We start from the raw sequence: 13,945 nt of genomic DNA on the forward strand, positions 1-13,945 counted from the left end.
AATTTAAGGGTGGAGCTGTGCATCATTTCTGTATTTTTCAACTGAGAAAAGTTTATTTCAGCTCTAGGTTGTTCTGTTCACTCTTGAGCATATAAGGAAATTGGACCATAGCAACAAGCTTTTGAAATTACAAAACTTCCCACACCAAGGAAATGAGACAGGTGCACAAAAGGAAAAAAGAAAGAAAAAAAAGCCATACTGCAGCTCACATTTTCAAAAAGACAAAACACTAGTCAGCAAACTGGTGAAATTCATGATTGGAACTGAAACTGAGAGAAAAGGTCTCCCTTCAGAGAACTGAAAAAGGATAATAAAACAGTTCTTTGACTCTCAAGCAAAAAGAACTAGCATCAGTTCTCAATCTACTGCAAGCAAGGCAGTCAAACACAATAAACAAGCAATATATTTTCACTTGTGGCAGTTGCATTGGACTTGTCACATATTTCTGCCAATATCCCCGTGATGCACAGAAAACCATGAATTAAAAGCATCACTTTTCCCTACTCTTTTTTTTCTGAGCAACATCCAGAGCACATAGTATTCCTCAAAAACCAGTAAAAGCATTCTTGCTGTCATGCTACAAGAGCATTTTGCTCTTCAAGTTTATTTTTGGCTTTCATTTCCAAATCAAAGAATGGTAGTTATATCACCCCATTTAAAGATGCGAGTCCTTCCCCACAGGACTCAAAAAAGGCTAAAAAATCACCTGGTGGTTTATTGCCCAGTCTTAGACTCCAGCTTTGTTACAGAGTACAGCTGAGAACAAATTCTGTTCTGTGGCACAAGTCAGGCAATCCAGAGTTAAATAGAATTGGTATTTAGACATATTCAAATTCCCACCATACCTCCTGTTCTCTGTGCAGAGATGAGCTTCGCTTCTCTGACTTACCCACAAAAAAATGCACAGGGAAAAGCAAGCATCCAGTGGACATACACGCAATCTGTTCCACAAGGAGGAGTTTTTCCAGCCTTACCCTATAAAGCTGAGAGCAAGATCAGCACACCCACACTTGAGAGATATTGGAGCAGCAGGCAGGAAGATGCTCCCTGCTTAGCCAGGTAATGTGCACAGCACCAGGAAACTCCAGGTATGGAGGAGGGGGAGGAGGTTCAGTGAAAGGCATCCACAAGCCACTGGGCAAAGAGTAATTGCTAGCAAAGAAAACAAACATTCTTCCGTCTGCGCCGACACAGCCATTTCACCCAGCTACAATACCTGCTTTCACTTCGAAAATGAAAAGCTTGGCTAACTGAACAGCTTTTATGGCTGCTCTTACACACATACACGTATACATATCTCACACATAATTACCACTTAAAGTACACGCCTTACAGCCAGTCCCAAGCAAGAGCTAGGTTTTGACACCTATTTATAAATCTCGCTCCTGAAGAAAAAACTCCTGGAGGCAATGTCGGAATAAGAATCAAGTAATGCTCAGCACGAGCAGATGCACCGTGACACACACACGGATGGAGCCAGCTCTTCCCAACAATCAGGAATTTTAAGCCCTCCGAATAACAAAAGCAGCAAGACCAGGGATTGCCGGCATGGGAGAGCTGTGGCTTGGGGCATTTCTATGCACAGCAGAAGACAGAAACGCTACCGCCTCTGAAGTCTCGTCCTGCTTGTGCTGCCTCCTCCTTCGAGCTCCCAGGTGCATTCAAGAGCACCTAGAGGTGCCACCCATCGGCGATGTCCCCTCGCTGCTACTCACTCCCCGGGCAGAAGCCCCTGCTTTGAAGGAGGCTGGATTAGAGACCACCTGACTTTCCCTCCAATCTCAATTACGCCACGATCCCAAAGTTCAGCTTTGCTTTTAAGTACTTTAGTAGCAAAAAGCCACGGTTTCGTACACACACGCGGGCAGAGGGGTTAAAAGACAAGCTCCCACCTCTCCATCCCTCCTTCACCAGCCACACAAAGCCCGAGGCTTCATCACCCCATTGCCCAGCATGGGTCCAGCTCCTCAATTCTTTGTTTTTGCCCAAAGCGCCCGCCCCTCCAGCCGAAGCCAGGCAAAAACTGTGGGCTGAGCCCCGATTCCACACCAGCCTCTGCGCCGGGACCCCAAGCATGCGGCCCCAAAGGGCTCCCCGCTCGCAAAGCCCCCGGGGGCTGAGAAACCTCCCTTTGTTAAATGAATGAGCCAGGGAGGCAGGAGCGGGGAGACAGGAGGGGGAAGTCCGAAGGGAGAAGGCAGACTCAGTACCCGCTTCTAAAAGAAAATTTCAAAAGAAGGGGGGAAGAGAAGGGCTGAAGAAGAACGCACCCGTCCCCTCAACCCCTGCGCAGGCTTCTCGGCTGCAAAACAAGCGAGGAAATCCCCTTCCCCGGCGCGGCGGGACTCACCTTCCGCCCGCCGCAAGGTGCTGCCCGGCTCTCCCCCGACTCCCCGCCCGCCCCGCTGTCCACACCGCCCCTATTGTCGGCCCGGCGCCGCCCCCCGCTCCCTGCCCGCCTTGCCGCGGCCATTGGCTCCGGGGGCCCGCCCCGCAGCCCCCCTGCCGCCAAGGTGGGCAGCCGGGCCCGCCGGGGCGGCGAGCGGAGCGGAGAGGGGGGAAAGGGACGAGGGAAAGGGGTGGGGGGCAGGTCCTTCCCGCTGCGCTCGGCGGCGGCCGGGGCGCGGCATCGCACCGAGTGGCCCGCGGCGGAAAGTTTTTTTGGGAGGGGGTGGTACCTTCCCGGCACGGCAGATCGGGACCCCCGGAGCGCGGCGCGCCTCGGCGCTGCCTCGGGCTGCGCTCCGGCCGTGCTGCGGCCGCAGGCGGCTCCCGGAGCCCGCAGCTCCGCAGGGCAGAGGGCGGGAGCGGCGCTGGCCGGCCTGGGACGCTGAAGGCTTTGGCGATCACGCCATCGGCGGAGCTGCCACGCGGGAGTGGATCGCCGGCAATCGCAGCCCTGGCGAGCGGCGCTGCGATGACTTTATTCCTGCTGCTCGTATCGCGCTGCGCTATCGCGGAGCCGGCTCCATTGTGCCGAGGACTGTGTGCGTGCAGATCCAAAAAAGGCAAGAAAAAAATGGGCTCTGCCCTGCTGCTGTGTTGCACAAGCCGAGGCGTCTATACCTTATATTGCCGGGATCCGGGTGTTCCCTCTCCCCGTGATCCAAAGCTTGCTGGAAACTTGTCACCCTAGTTAACAGGAGTTTTCGGCTCAACGCTTGTGCTGTGCCTGGAGAGAAAAAGAGGAGGGGTTTGCACGTAGAGCGCAGGGCTCTCGAGAAGGGAGTACGGGCGTGCCGAGGTGTTCCTGGGACGGGCTCTCTAGAGGTACGAAGGTGAAATGTTGAAGTGCAGCTGATAGATACAGGCAAAAGGGAGACAAGCTTCACAGCGAGACAGCATGCCCCTACACACGACAGATTAAGACAGCGCTGCCACTGTCTCGCCCTTCCCTCTTGTACCGACATTTATCAGTTCCCGTGATAAGTTTGTTCGGGAGCTAAACCAGCAGAAAATTAACATCGCAAAAGTAAACAAATGGAGGAAGAGAGAATTCGAGTCTGGGACTGATCGGGAGAGTGGGAATGCCACAGAGCTGATTTCAGTCAGCTGAACCTGCTGTGGAATTGCACACTTCGAAGCACTTCCCTCTGTCGGATACGTTTAACATTGGATTCAAATCCACGCACACAGGCGCATCGCTTGAGCTCCCTCAAGCACTGCCTGGCCGTAGTCTGGTTGCAACATAAAGGTTTTTATGTAGTTCAGGGTAATATGTATCAGTCACATCACTTCAAAGACAGGAGCAGACTGTGTCAAGAATCCCAGGGATACACGGGAGCTTACAGAATTGCTGCTGGTGGGGAGGAACTGAGGCAAAAAACCATGCAGCTCAGCTTAAATGCTGGATCCATAAAGGGGGCTCCATCAAAGCTGGAGTTAAAACCCAAGAGTTACCCTTTGGCCCTGAACTGAGAGCTGAAGAGCGACTTCCTTTTGTACCACGTTTGAAATCCCAAAGCCTGTTCAGAAACGTGGATGCACCCTGACAATTTTAAAAAATAAATTTTGAAGCCAGGCAAGAGAACAGCCCAAAATACTCCATAAACATGCTTGCTTGACAAGACATTTTGCCAAATACATTCATCCAACCACTCGGAGAATGGATAACTCAGGTAATTGCAGTTGTTGACCTAAGGCTTGGTCCATATATCCCTGGTGTACTGAACTCTACTGAGCCTTGCTGAGATCCATCTGGAGTGCTATGACCAGTGCCAGGCTCCTCAGTCCAACAGAGACATGGAGCTCCTGGAGTGGGTTGTGTAACCACACTGTGTGCCCAAAACACCTGCCCAAAGAGCTACAAACATGATGAGAGGACAGGAGCATCTCTCTCTCTCATGAGGAAAGGCTGAGGGAGCTGGGCATGTTCAGCCTTGAGAAGAGACAACTGAGAGGGAACAATCAATACACAGGTAACTCAGTTCAGAAATTCTTTCAATTAAACATTTGTATATTTGCTGCCAAGGGATCTCACCAAAACTATAAGAGCCCTTACATTTTGCTATTTTCCTACTCTGTAGTAATATGCAATCCTAATGAGATATCCAAGAATTACAATACTTAGAGTTTTCTGAATTTACCCAAAATTCAAGGCTCCTTTATCTGAAACTATTGCTGGATATTTGAGACGGAGTTCCTAAATGAAAGGAGGAAGATGTCCATGAACAGCTTAAGAATAGGATAGAAAGCTACCATTGCAAAACAGAATTTGGTACTTGAGAAAGGAATGAGGGAAATGTAAATCATTTTATTTGCATTTCTAAGCACTCAGAGGGTTTTCAGGGAAAGGGTCCATCTTGCCTTGCACTCAGGTTAAAGTCAGATGGCCGTTTTACAATATGGAAGAAAAAGGAGATTTCTTACACCTCAAAAGGGTCTCCTGTGTTCTGTGGGAAGAAGCCTGGCACCAGGCCCCAGCCTCAAAGACCAGCTCTGCTGAACAATCAATTTTACAGTGATCACATAAGAACTGCATTTTCCTCCCCTTCAGACACACAGAACAAGCAGTACAGCTGCCGTAGGGCACAGCCTGATGATTTCTTCTTTGTCAGCAGCACCAGTATCAATAGTTCTTACTCTGCTGTGCATCTCTGTTCCTGAGCTACTCCCTGTACTGTGCCAACACAGCTATTTGTGCAGATGTAATGGAAAGGATCAAAGAACTGGTCCACCTAGAAGCTTTCCTAGGTGTTTCAGCCAGATCAGATCCCCAAATATCTTGGCTGACACAATGCAGGAGAAATACAAGAGCATGCGAAATCACAGGAGCTGAAGCTTAGCTGAGGGACAGTAACTTGTTAGGATGTGCCTACTCAGTCACCTGCATTAACCTGTTCAATCATTTAATCTGCTCAAGCAAACAGTGACAAATTTGACTCAGCCTGCATGGAAGAAACCAGAGTTCATGAATGACTTGAAAACTAATTACACGTCTCTAGGTCTTAGTAGCAGGGAAAGGAAAAAGATGAAAAGAAAAATTGAGTCCTTTAGTTATACAACACACAGTTACAAAGCTCTTCAGCCAAATATCTGACCGTGAAGATGCAGAAATAGCAAGCACCAGGAAGCAGAACCAAAGGCGATGGTGGGTCAGCACACTACTTCTTGATAGTTTCTTACCCAGTAAATCAGAAGTCAATCCAGCAAAATAATGTTGTTATGGTGGTGTGAAGTGAAGAAGAAGACAGACTATGATTTATCAATGCCCCACATATCATGTAAGTTCGTACAGCTCTGCAAATTGTATGTAAAATGCTTTCAAATCACAACCATTTCCTTTTCATTTTGTCCAGATAATACAGTACAATAAAGCAGTGAGGAATGTGTTTCTGGACATAAATCTATGATGCATAAATGTTTTTGCTAAACAAACACACAAAAGCATGACAGCAACAATCTTTCATTTCCTCAGTAAGTTTTAGGGAGTTTTAGTGCCAGAAAAGCAAAGTAAAAAATTTCTTAAAAAGGGCCAGAACACCTGACTAGCACAGAGCAGCATCTGGTTCCTATCTTATATATCCCGATGTTAGATGGTATGTAATACCCATCACAACAGAAGTTAAAATCATTTCCAAAATGTATACAAATAGCACGTTACCTCTGATGCATATCTAACATGGACATTGCACCTCTTACCATCCTGGAGAAAGGTTTGCTATGATTTCTCTGCCTAGAATGAGTTCAAATAGAGGACTAAGAACCAGGGTCACCATCTTAGCAAAGCTGGCTCTGAGTTACACTGCTTTGATCTTAGCACTGAAGTTGAAAACCCAGCTTATGCAAAAACATTTCTCAGTATTTGACTATATGCAGTTGTTTCACTCCGGATAAATGGTTAAGGCATCATACTAATGTACACATTCCCACTTGCCACTGAGTTCTCCATTTCTATACTGAGAAGCTCACAGTAAAGGGTCAGGATCTGTCTGGTACAATTATAACAGTAGTTACAACTTGCTGCAGGGTTTTTTTATGCTTAAATCCCAAATAATTCTGGTTCTTCTCATGGGTTACTTACTTGTTAGTTAAGTTACCCTATAAGTTGGTTGAAAACTCAGAGGAACCTTCATGCCATTCCAATTTTAAATAATCTCTTACCGCTTCATTGAAGTCCTGGAATCTTGCAAAACCTCTGGTGATGAATACACTTTTACATTCCAGATCTCCTTTAGCCAGGAAATTGCACAGAGACAGCTAAGAGCACTCAGGGCTTTGGTGAGCAGTCAGCAAGTCGGGGAATACTAGGGAAGCCACAAATGACTGTTTGATTCTGGAAGCTTTGTGTATCTCTGGAAGTCATAAAATACAGATGGGCAATGGCTTAACAGTGAGGTCAGTCTTTGATTCATTAGCTAACAGCTGAATTTAAGCACATGTATCTGAGTTTTGAGGCAAGCTGCTAATTCAAGCTTAAAAGCAAGGGGGGAGTTTTACTCTGCACTGTGAGTTTCTTTGGAGCTGTACAGAATCCCGATTTTGGCTTAGGTTTTGTATGTTCTCTTAATGATCTAAATAGTTTGGGTTTTGGAAAAATATTACTAGGCACTGGTAATCTTAGGTAAAAAACATATTTAAATGCTGTAAGCTCTTTTTTGTGTGTGGAGGTATAAATTTCAAACACATTGGGTTAGTCACTGGAGCTATAAGAATTCACACCACAGGCTGACCATTTATATAAAATTTATATAAACCCTACATTGTGCAAGAATCTGTGGAGATGAGTGCCATAACAGAAGAGCTTGTTTTCAGATATTAAAAACAGTACTGATGTGCTCCAAAAACAGGAATTTGGTTCAGAATTTAATCTTTCAATCTTTCAACTGCAATCAGCTATGGTTCCCTACATCAAATTTCCCTCTGCCTGCAGTCTAAAAAACCCCTATCCCTAACTGCCCCTCTTCTTCTCCAGCTGTATCAAGAAACATCTACTCATTCCTACTTCCTCTCCTTTCCCCTTCCCTCTACCTCCCAGCCTCATTTAATCATTCACCTTGCTTTGAAAGTCCCTTTCCTCCCTGATGTCACCAGCCAACTTAAGGCAAGGATGCTCTTTTAGGGATCCATGTCCCATCTTGACTGGAAATTATCCTAGAATGGTTAGGGTGGGAAGGGACCTCAAAGACCATTTTGTCCCAACTCCTCTGCCATGGGCAGGGACACCTTCCCCTAGACCAGGTTGCTCAGAGCCCCATCCAGCCTGCCCTTGAACACTTCCAAGGGATGGGGCATCCACAGCTTCTCTGGGCATCCCATTCCAGTGCTTCACCACTCTTGTAGTGAAGAATCATGGCAGCAGCTCTGCTTTACAAAACACAGGCAGCAGCAGACAAAGAATGAGGCACCCAGGGAGAGCAAGAGGGGCACTGCTGAGAGGGAGGGGAGGGAAGGGGGAGGTCATAAGTACTGCTCATTCACTTGGGCCTTTGGAGCATGAAGGAATTGCTGCCAGTGAAGGAAGTGTGGAAAGGAGCACAGTAACAGCAGACAGGCAAACATCTCGAGCACATGAGAGCCTGTCTCCCAAGGGACAAAATGCCTGCAGAAATCACAGAACAATCTATGCCTCCTGGCTATTTTTCAGCCTCCAGTACAAGGACCTGGCCTGTGATATTGCATGGCACAGCCTTCTTAGAACTGCTTTTGTGACAGTCCTGGACTCAGGCGTGAGCTGGTTCTCTTCACTGCCTCAGAACCATGACTCTAGTTTTCTTTCCTCAATATAAAGATATTAAAAAATACCCCCAAACCTCAATACTGCCCAAAATGTAAATTTGCTACCTAGAATGGGTTTCCCAACAGACAAGGTTTTCTATGACAGGTTTTCCTTCCAAGATTCAGCTTACAGAGTTACAATGGTTTTATAACAGACACTCAGAATCACTTTTCCATTCATTTTATTGTGGTTTACTGTGGACCTATGATGAGAAAAATCCTCCTCTGTGAGTATGTGGAAGAACACAGTAGAAATAGATTTACACATTTATTGGGCTTAGCAACTCCTGCTGAACCAGTAAGAAAACAAAAATAACACTACAGAAAGTTAAATCAATGCAAATTATTCTGAACTATGTTATTTTCAAAAAAAATATTTTACCTATAAGTAGGGAGAAATAAAAAAGAAAGCATAATGTCAAGGGAACACAACTCTGAAAATGTGGAAAAAGAAAAGTGAGCTAAACTGACCTTTCATTAGGGACTCCCCAAGTTTAATGGGCTACCATACAAGGAAAATAATTATAAAAATAATTTTAAAATCAATTAGCTTTTCCTCTCTTCATTGACTTTTTAAAGAATGCCTCTGGAGAGTTTTCACTTCCAGTATCAGGACTTAAAAACGTAGCTAGAGCTAGGTAATGCAACAGACAGTCTGAATGAGACATCAGACAGAGACTACTAATCCAGGGCTATTTATTACTCAAAACCTAACAAAAGCAGCTCATTTTTCTGTGCAGAAAGTCTTAGTTGCATGGGAGGACACTGTAAACAGAGGAAGGTGAGGCTGAGGGATTGTAACAGTGTAATGGCACCACAAAAGTAGATTCTTTTGCTAGTTTTGCTGAGCTTATTCAAAGTGAATGACTCTGAAGACCTGATCCCGTTTTAACTGAAGCCAGTGAAAGATTTGCCACACATTTCAGAGTACAAAACCAGCCCTTCAGTCACAGCACCTCTGCCAGATTTAGTTTCACAGCCTGCCAAAATGTCATAGCTTGAATCACTTCAGTAGCTTGAGCCATTTAAAACTGGACTGAATAAAACCCTGGAGAATAAACTGCAGAGAGAAATCTTCCCCTGTTCTTTCCCTTATCTCTGCACTTCTGCCTCACTGAGTTACATGAATAGCAACCAAAAACTGCAGAGCACTGACAGACATGGTGTCTCCGGGCATTTCGGATGTTTCACAAGCAAGCTTTGAAAATGCGAAACCTCTGTCGTTTATTTCTACCTTTTTACATTGTGTCCAAGAGGACCTAAGTGGATCATAACAGAAAGATTTTAGAGTAGCTGACTTCAAATGTTTTGGAAAAACTGCATTGAATTTGAGAGATGTTATGGCAGCTTCAAACATCAGTGCAGTAAAATTTTATTAAAGTACAAATTAAAGGTCTTCAGCAACATAATCTGAACTGACCTGGAGCAGACAAAATATCATAGAAACAGTAAGATAATTCAAGCAATTAACTCATCAAAAAGCTGGAGACATTGAACATCCATTTTGCAGGGTAGAGAGCGACTTTAATAGTTAACCCAATAGAGGGAGCTACACAAGCTCAGGGGCAATTTGGCTGAGGACAGTGACACTAATAATTTAATTATACTGGTTGGTCACACCATAACCAGAGTTACACTAGAGATATAGATCACAACAAGCCTGCCAAGAGAGCTGGCCCTGCAGAATTCCTTTGATATGATGTACATCTCAGTGCTGTCCAAATCACTGATGAGTCACAGATTGTTCTGCAGGACACAGGAAATCTTAATAAATTATTTTATTGCATAATCCTTTCCTATTGATTCCTTGTAAATACCTGCAGGAACTGCTAAATAACAACATACAAACCCCTAATCTTTCTCACTGGCTGCCTCAGCATACCACATAGGTCTTGCAAAACTGCCAGGATAAAACTGAGATTTCAGGAACTTACCAAGCTCTAACTTTATATTCCTGTAAAGTTATCTCTGCAAGCAGATGAATGTCAAGTTACACTGGCTATAATTGCCATAATATCTCTGATGAGGTTTCTATCCTGAATCTCACCATCTTGTCTCAGTTTGTTAATTAACAGTTTTAGGGATGGCTATTTTGCCTTTCTTTTTTGACATATTTTCTGGAATATGCAGAGATTCTTATCAAATTATTACATACTTACCAAGTAATTAACTTCATCAGCATAAATTAATCACCAAACCATCGTAGGACCTGTATCTCAGATGGGGGAAATGAGGTAAGAACTCAATCCATAGCCTCAGGCTCTACAGCAAAACTACTGCAATAATGCTTTCTGAATTCAGGAGTTCCTACTTCCCATTTCTGCTCTCAGACTAAATCAATCCTTTAAGCTGCCTCTGAAAGCTTCCAATTGCAGCAAATATAAACCTTGTGGAAGGGACCTGGGCCTGCAGTCATACAGAGAACTAATCTTCAGCAGGTGAACTATAGGGAAGAAACATTTAATATTGCCATTTGCAATTGGCAGCCTCTGTCCACAGGCTTTGCGTTCCCAGAGAGCAGCCCTGCAGGAAACTGTGATACTGAAAAGGATTTCTCTGCTGACAGTGGCCTTTATCACACACAGAGATGAAGGTGCAAATGGCTCTCTAGAGAAAAAGAGCCTAGACATCCGGGGTAAATAGCTTTCAAAAATCAGTGCAGAAAGTGAGTCAACTGCTGATGAATGCAGACTGTGTTGGAAACAGGAGGGCAAAGCTACTTGCTAGAGGGAAACCGGGTTTGGGAACATTTAAGCTTCAGGATGGACAATGCTCTGTTGTGAAATCTGTGTATTGAGGATTTCTTATTTTGCCTGTATGGCTAGATTTCTGGGAAGAGCACTTTCCATAAAACCATATTCAAGAAGCCCATGCTGAAGTAATTCTTTTTTCCCTTTAGTTTATAAGTGGTTACAAAACAATGAAGCTCTCAGTTCTTTACACTTCACAGAGGAGAATGTACAAAGAGCTGCTTAATCTCTTTCAGTTCAGCTCTTTAACTCTCATGGGTATCCAGTTGCAAGGTATCTGTATCAGCCTCTGAGTTCTCAGCTATGCATCAAACTGTTGGCTCTTGTTTTAACACGCTGTTTGAGAGCCGACCAGGTTTCAGCATGAACACGTGAGGGCTGCTGTGCCTAAATCCATTTGACATTGGCAGAGGAGCAGCATCACAAACCCAGCAGTGCTCGCTCTGGTGATGAAATGCCAAGTAAGCACTTTGACAGTGCCAGGCTAAACTTAACGCTGATGTCTGCCATCCAGAAGGAAGCAAGCTGTACAACTAAAGGAGGCACGTCACCAAGGAAGATTTGAATGCTTCCTGATTGGTTTCCCAAAAAATTATGTCATGTGCTTCCAACTGAGGCTAGCTTGCAATTCAAGTATTACATGGTTTTCTCAAGCGCAAGCTGCAATTAAGCAATCAGAAGGCAAGATGCAAACCATACCACAGGATCAGCTAAGAAGAAATAGTGAAACCAGACAAATTAATTTTCAATTTATTTCCTCCCATTACTGCCAGTCACAAATGCAAAGTGAAGAAAAAAGAATATAAACATATTTATAGCTAATGTAATAAATTAGCACCTGTATGCTATATTAATGTGTGAAATTTGCTAAATTAAAATGCTAAACTAAAATGCTATATTTGGCTCAGTCACTTAGCAACAGCTGCATCCATTTAGGATGTTTCTTTTCTGCAGCTGTTAGCTGCTACCTCAGGCTGGAGCTCCCATAGAATCATAGAAGGATTTGAGCTGGAAGTAACCTTAAAGCTTATCTTGTTCCAGCCCCACTACCATGAGTAGGGACACCTTCTACTAGACCAAGTAGCTCAAAGCCCTGTCCAACCTGCTTTGAACACTTCCAGGGATGCAGCAGCCACAGCTTCCTGGGCAATGTGTCATGGTGCCTCACCACCTCCACAGGGAAGAATTTCTTCCTGGTATCTAATCTAAATGTACCCTCTTTCAGTTTACAGCCATTTTCTCTTGTCCTCTGACTTCATGCCCTTGTCAAAACTCCCTCCCTAGTCCTCTTATAGCCCCTTTAGGCACTGGAGACTGGAAGGTCTTCCCAGAGCCTTCTCGCCTCCAGGCTGAACAACCCCAACTCTCTCAGCCTGTCTCCACAGCAGACGTGCTCCAGCCTCCTGATAATTTTTGCAGCACTAGTCAGATCCATGTCCTCTCCATGCTGAGGACCCCAAAGCTGGATTCAATCCTCCAGGTGGGGTTTCACAAGAGCAGAGTGGCAGAGTCCCCTCCCTCACCCTGCTGCCTGCACTGCTTTGGACACAGCTCAGGACACGGTTGGGCTGTGAGTGCACAATGCCGGGTCACTTCCAGCCTCTCATCCACCAGCACTTCCAAGTCCTTTTCTCAGGGCTTCAATCAATCCATTCTCCAGTGTGTATTGATAGCAGGAGTTGTCCCAAATCACATGAAGCATCTTGCACTTGGCCTTTCTTAACCTCATGAAGCTCCCACTTCTCGAGCTTGTCCAGGTCCCTCTGGATGCCATCCCATCCTCCAGACACATCAGCTGCACCACAAATCCTTGTGTCATCAGCAGACTTGCTGAGGGTGCACTCACCCCTCCACCAAAGTCAGCAGAAGAAAACGTGTGCCTGCATTTTGCCCACTTCTCTCCAAAATCAAGTGTCTTAATTCAAATACATCTTTATAACTATACACTAGTTTGGTTCTGTTGTCAGGTAGAAGCCTCAGCATCTGTTCCTTCTGACAGCTCTGAGATGAAGCAGCACCCCACACCAGAGGGGCAGAACAAGCAGCCACATCTTAAACTGCCACAGCAATACTGACCAGAGTGTACCCAGCAGTGCCCCAAGCAAAGATGGAAGTAGAATTGTGAAAAAGCATTAAAGTGCCCAAGGGAATAATCACAAGAAAAATTGCTACAGTAATTTTGTCACAGTGCAACAAACTATTTAGAAATTACTATGCTGAAAAGAAGGAACATAAGGGTTCGAAGACACCCCAAGTAAAAGGGACATCTAGTCTTGGTCCAAGCTATCTTGACTACTTAACTGCAACGTTGTGGTTATTTATTTACTGGTTTCCTGATGTGACTGTGAGTGCTGAGATGTGTGTTCAGGTGAGTGCTGTCCCCTGTGAGGCAGGGGGCACAGCTTCCAGGTCACAATCCTCAGTGGATGCAGACAAAGGAATGCCTACTCTGAGGATCACGGGTAGAATTAAGAGCAGCACAAGAGCTGGACTGCTTGCCAAGGAAAATTCAGAAAGCAAAAAACTTTGCCAGCCAGAAAGAAATCACTTGGGCTGGTGATTTTGAAAGACAATGCTTTTGAACCTATACACCTAAATTCCAATAGAACAATGCTTCAGAATTAGTATTTTGAGCCTTAGATATTTCTGCCAGAAAACACTACCAAAATAAACAAATTCAATAAGTTACATTCACAGAAAGATTATATCTGTAGGATGGTGCTCACATTTTCTTGTCCAAATGGACCAAAGAAGTTTCTTTCTAGGAGCTGCAGCATCTCCAGCTTCACTGAATGCCCTTGGGGCAGGGCATAAAGGTGTATCTGGAGCAATGGAGTACCAGGTATCACCAGGTATCATCTGCTATTCATCAGGCTGGAACTCCCTCAAGCATAGGAATGCTTTCTCCCATGCATTCCTTTGACAAGAAGAAAACAAAATCCATAAGAATAGCACTGCAGCCTCCATAATAAAATTTA

General features: G+C 44.9%; 1 protein-coding gene across 7 annotated transcripts in view; it reads right to left on the reverse strand.

The window, feature by feature from the left end:
• PAK1 (p21 (RAC1) activated kinase 1) overlaps positions 1–13,945 on the reverse strand; it is a 97,751-nt gene that overhangs the window by 68,531 nt on the left and 15,275 nt on the right. Inside the window, exon 1 of one of the 7 annotated variants that reach the window (XM_014887365.2) lies at positions 3,067–3,188. The exons of 1 other annotated variant lie outside the window; for it this stretch is intronic. The gene's annotated coding sequence lies outside the window, so the exon portion shown is untranslated. Of the gene's footprint in view, positions 1–845; positions 878–1,604; positions 1,739–2,350; positions 2,435–3,066; positions 3,189–13,945 lie in introns of those variants that run through there. 5 more of the 7 variants (XM_014887368.2, XM_088159229.1, XM_088159226.1 and 2 more) reach the window with 5 other exon arrangements.

Source organism: Sturnus vulgaris, chromosome 2 (assembly GCF_052056855.1).
Source record: "Sturnus vulgaris isolate bStuVul1 chromosome 2, bStuVul1.hap1, whole genome shotgun sequence".
NCBI classification, from domain to species: Eukaryota; Metazoa; Chordata; class Aves; order Passeriformes; family Sturnidae; genus Sturnus; species Sturnus vulgaris.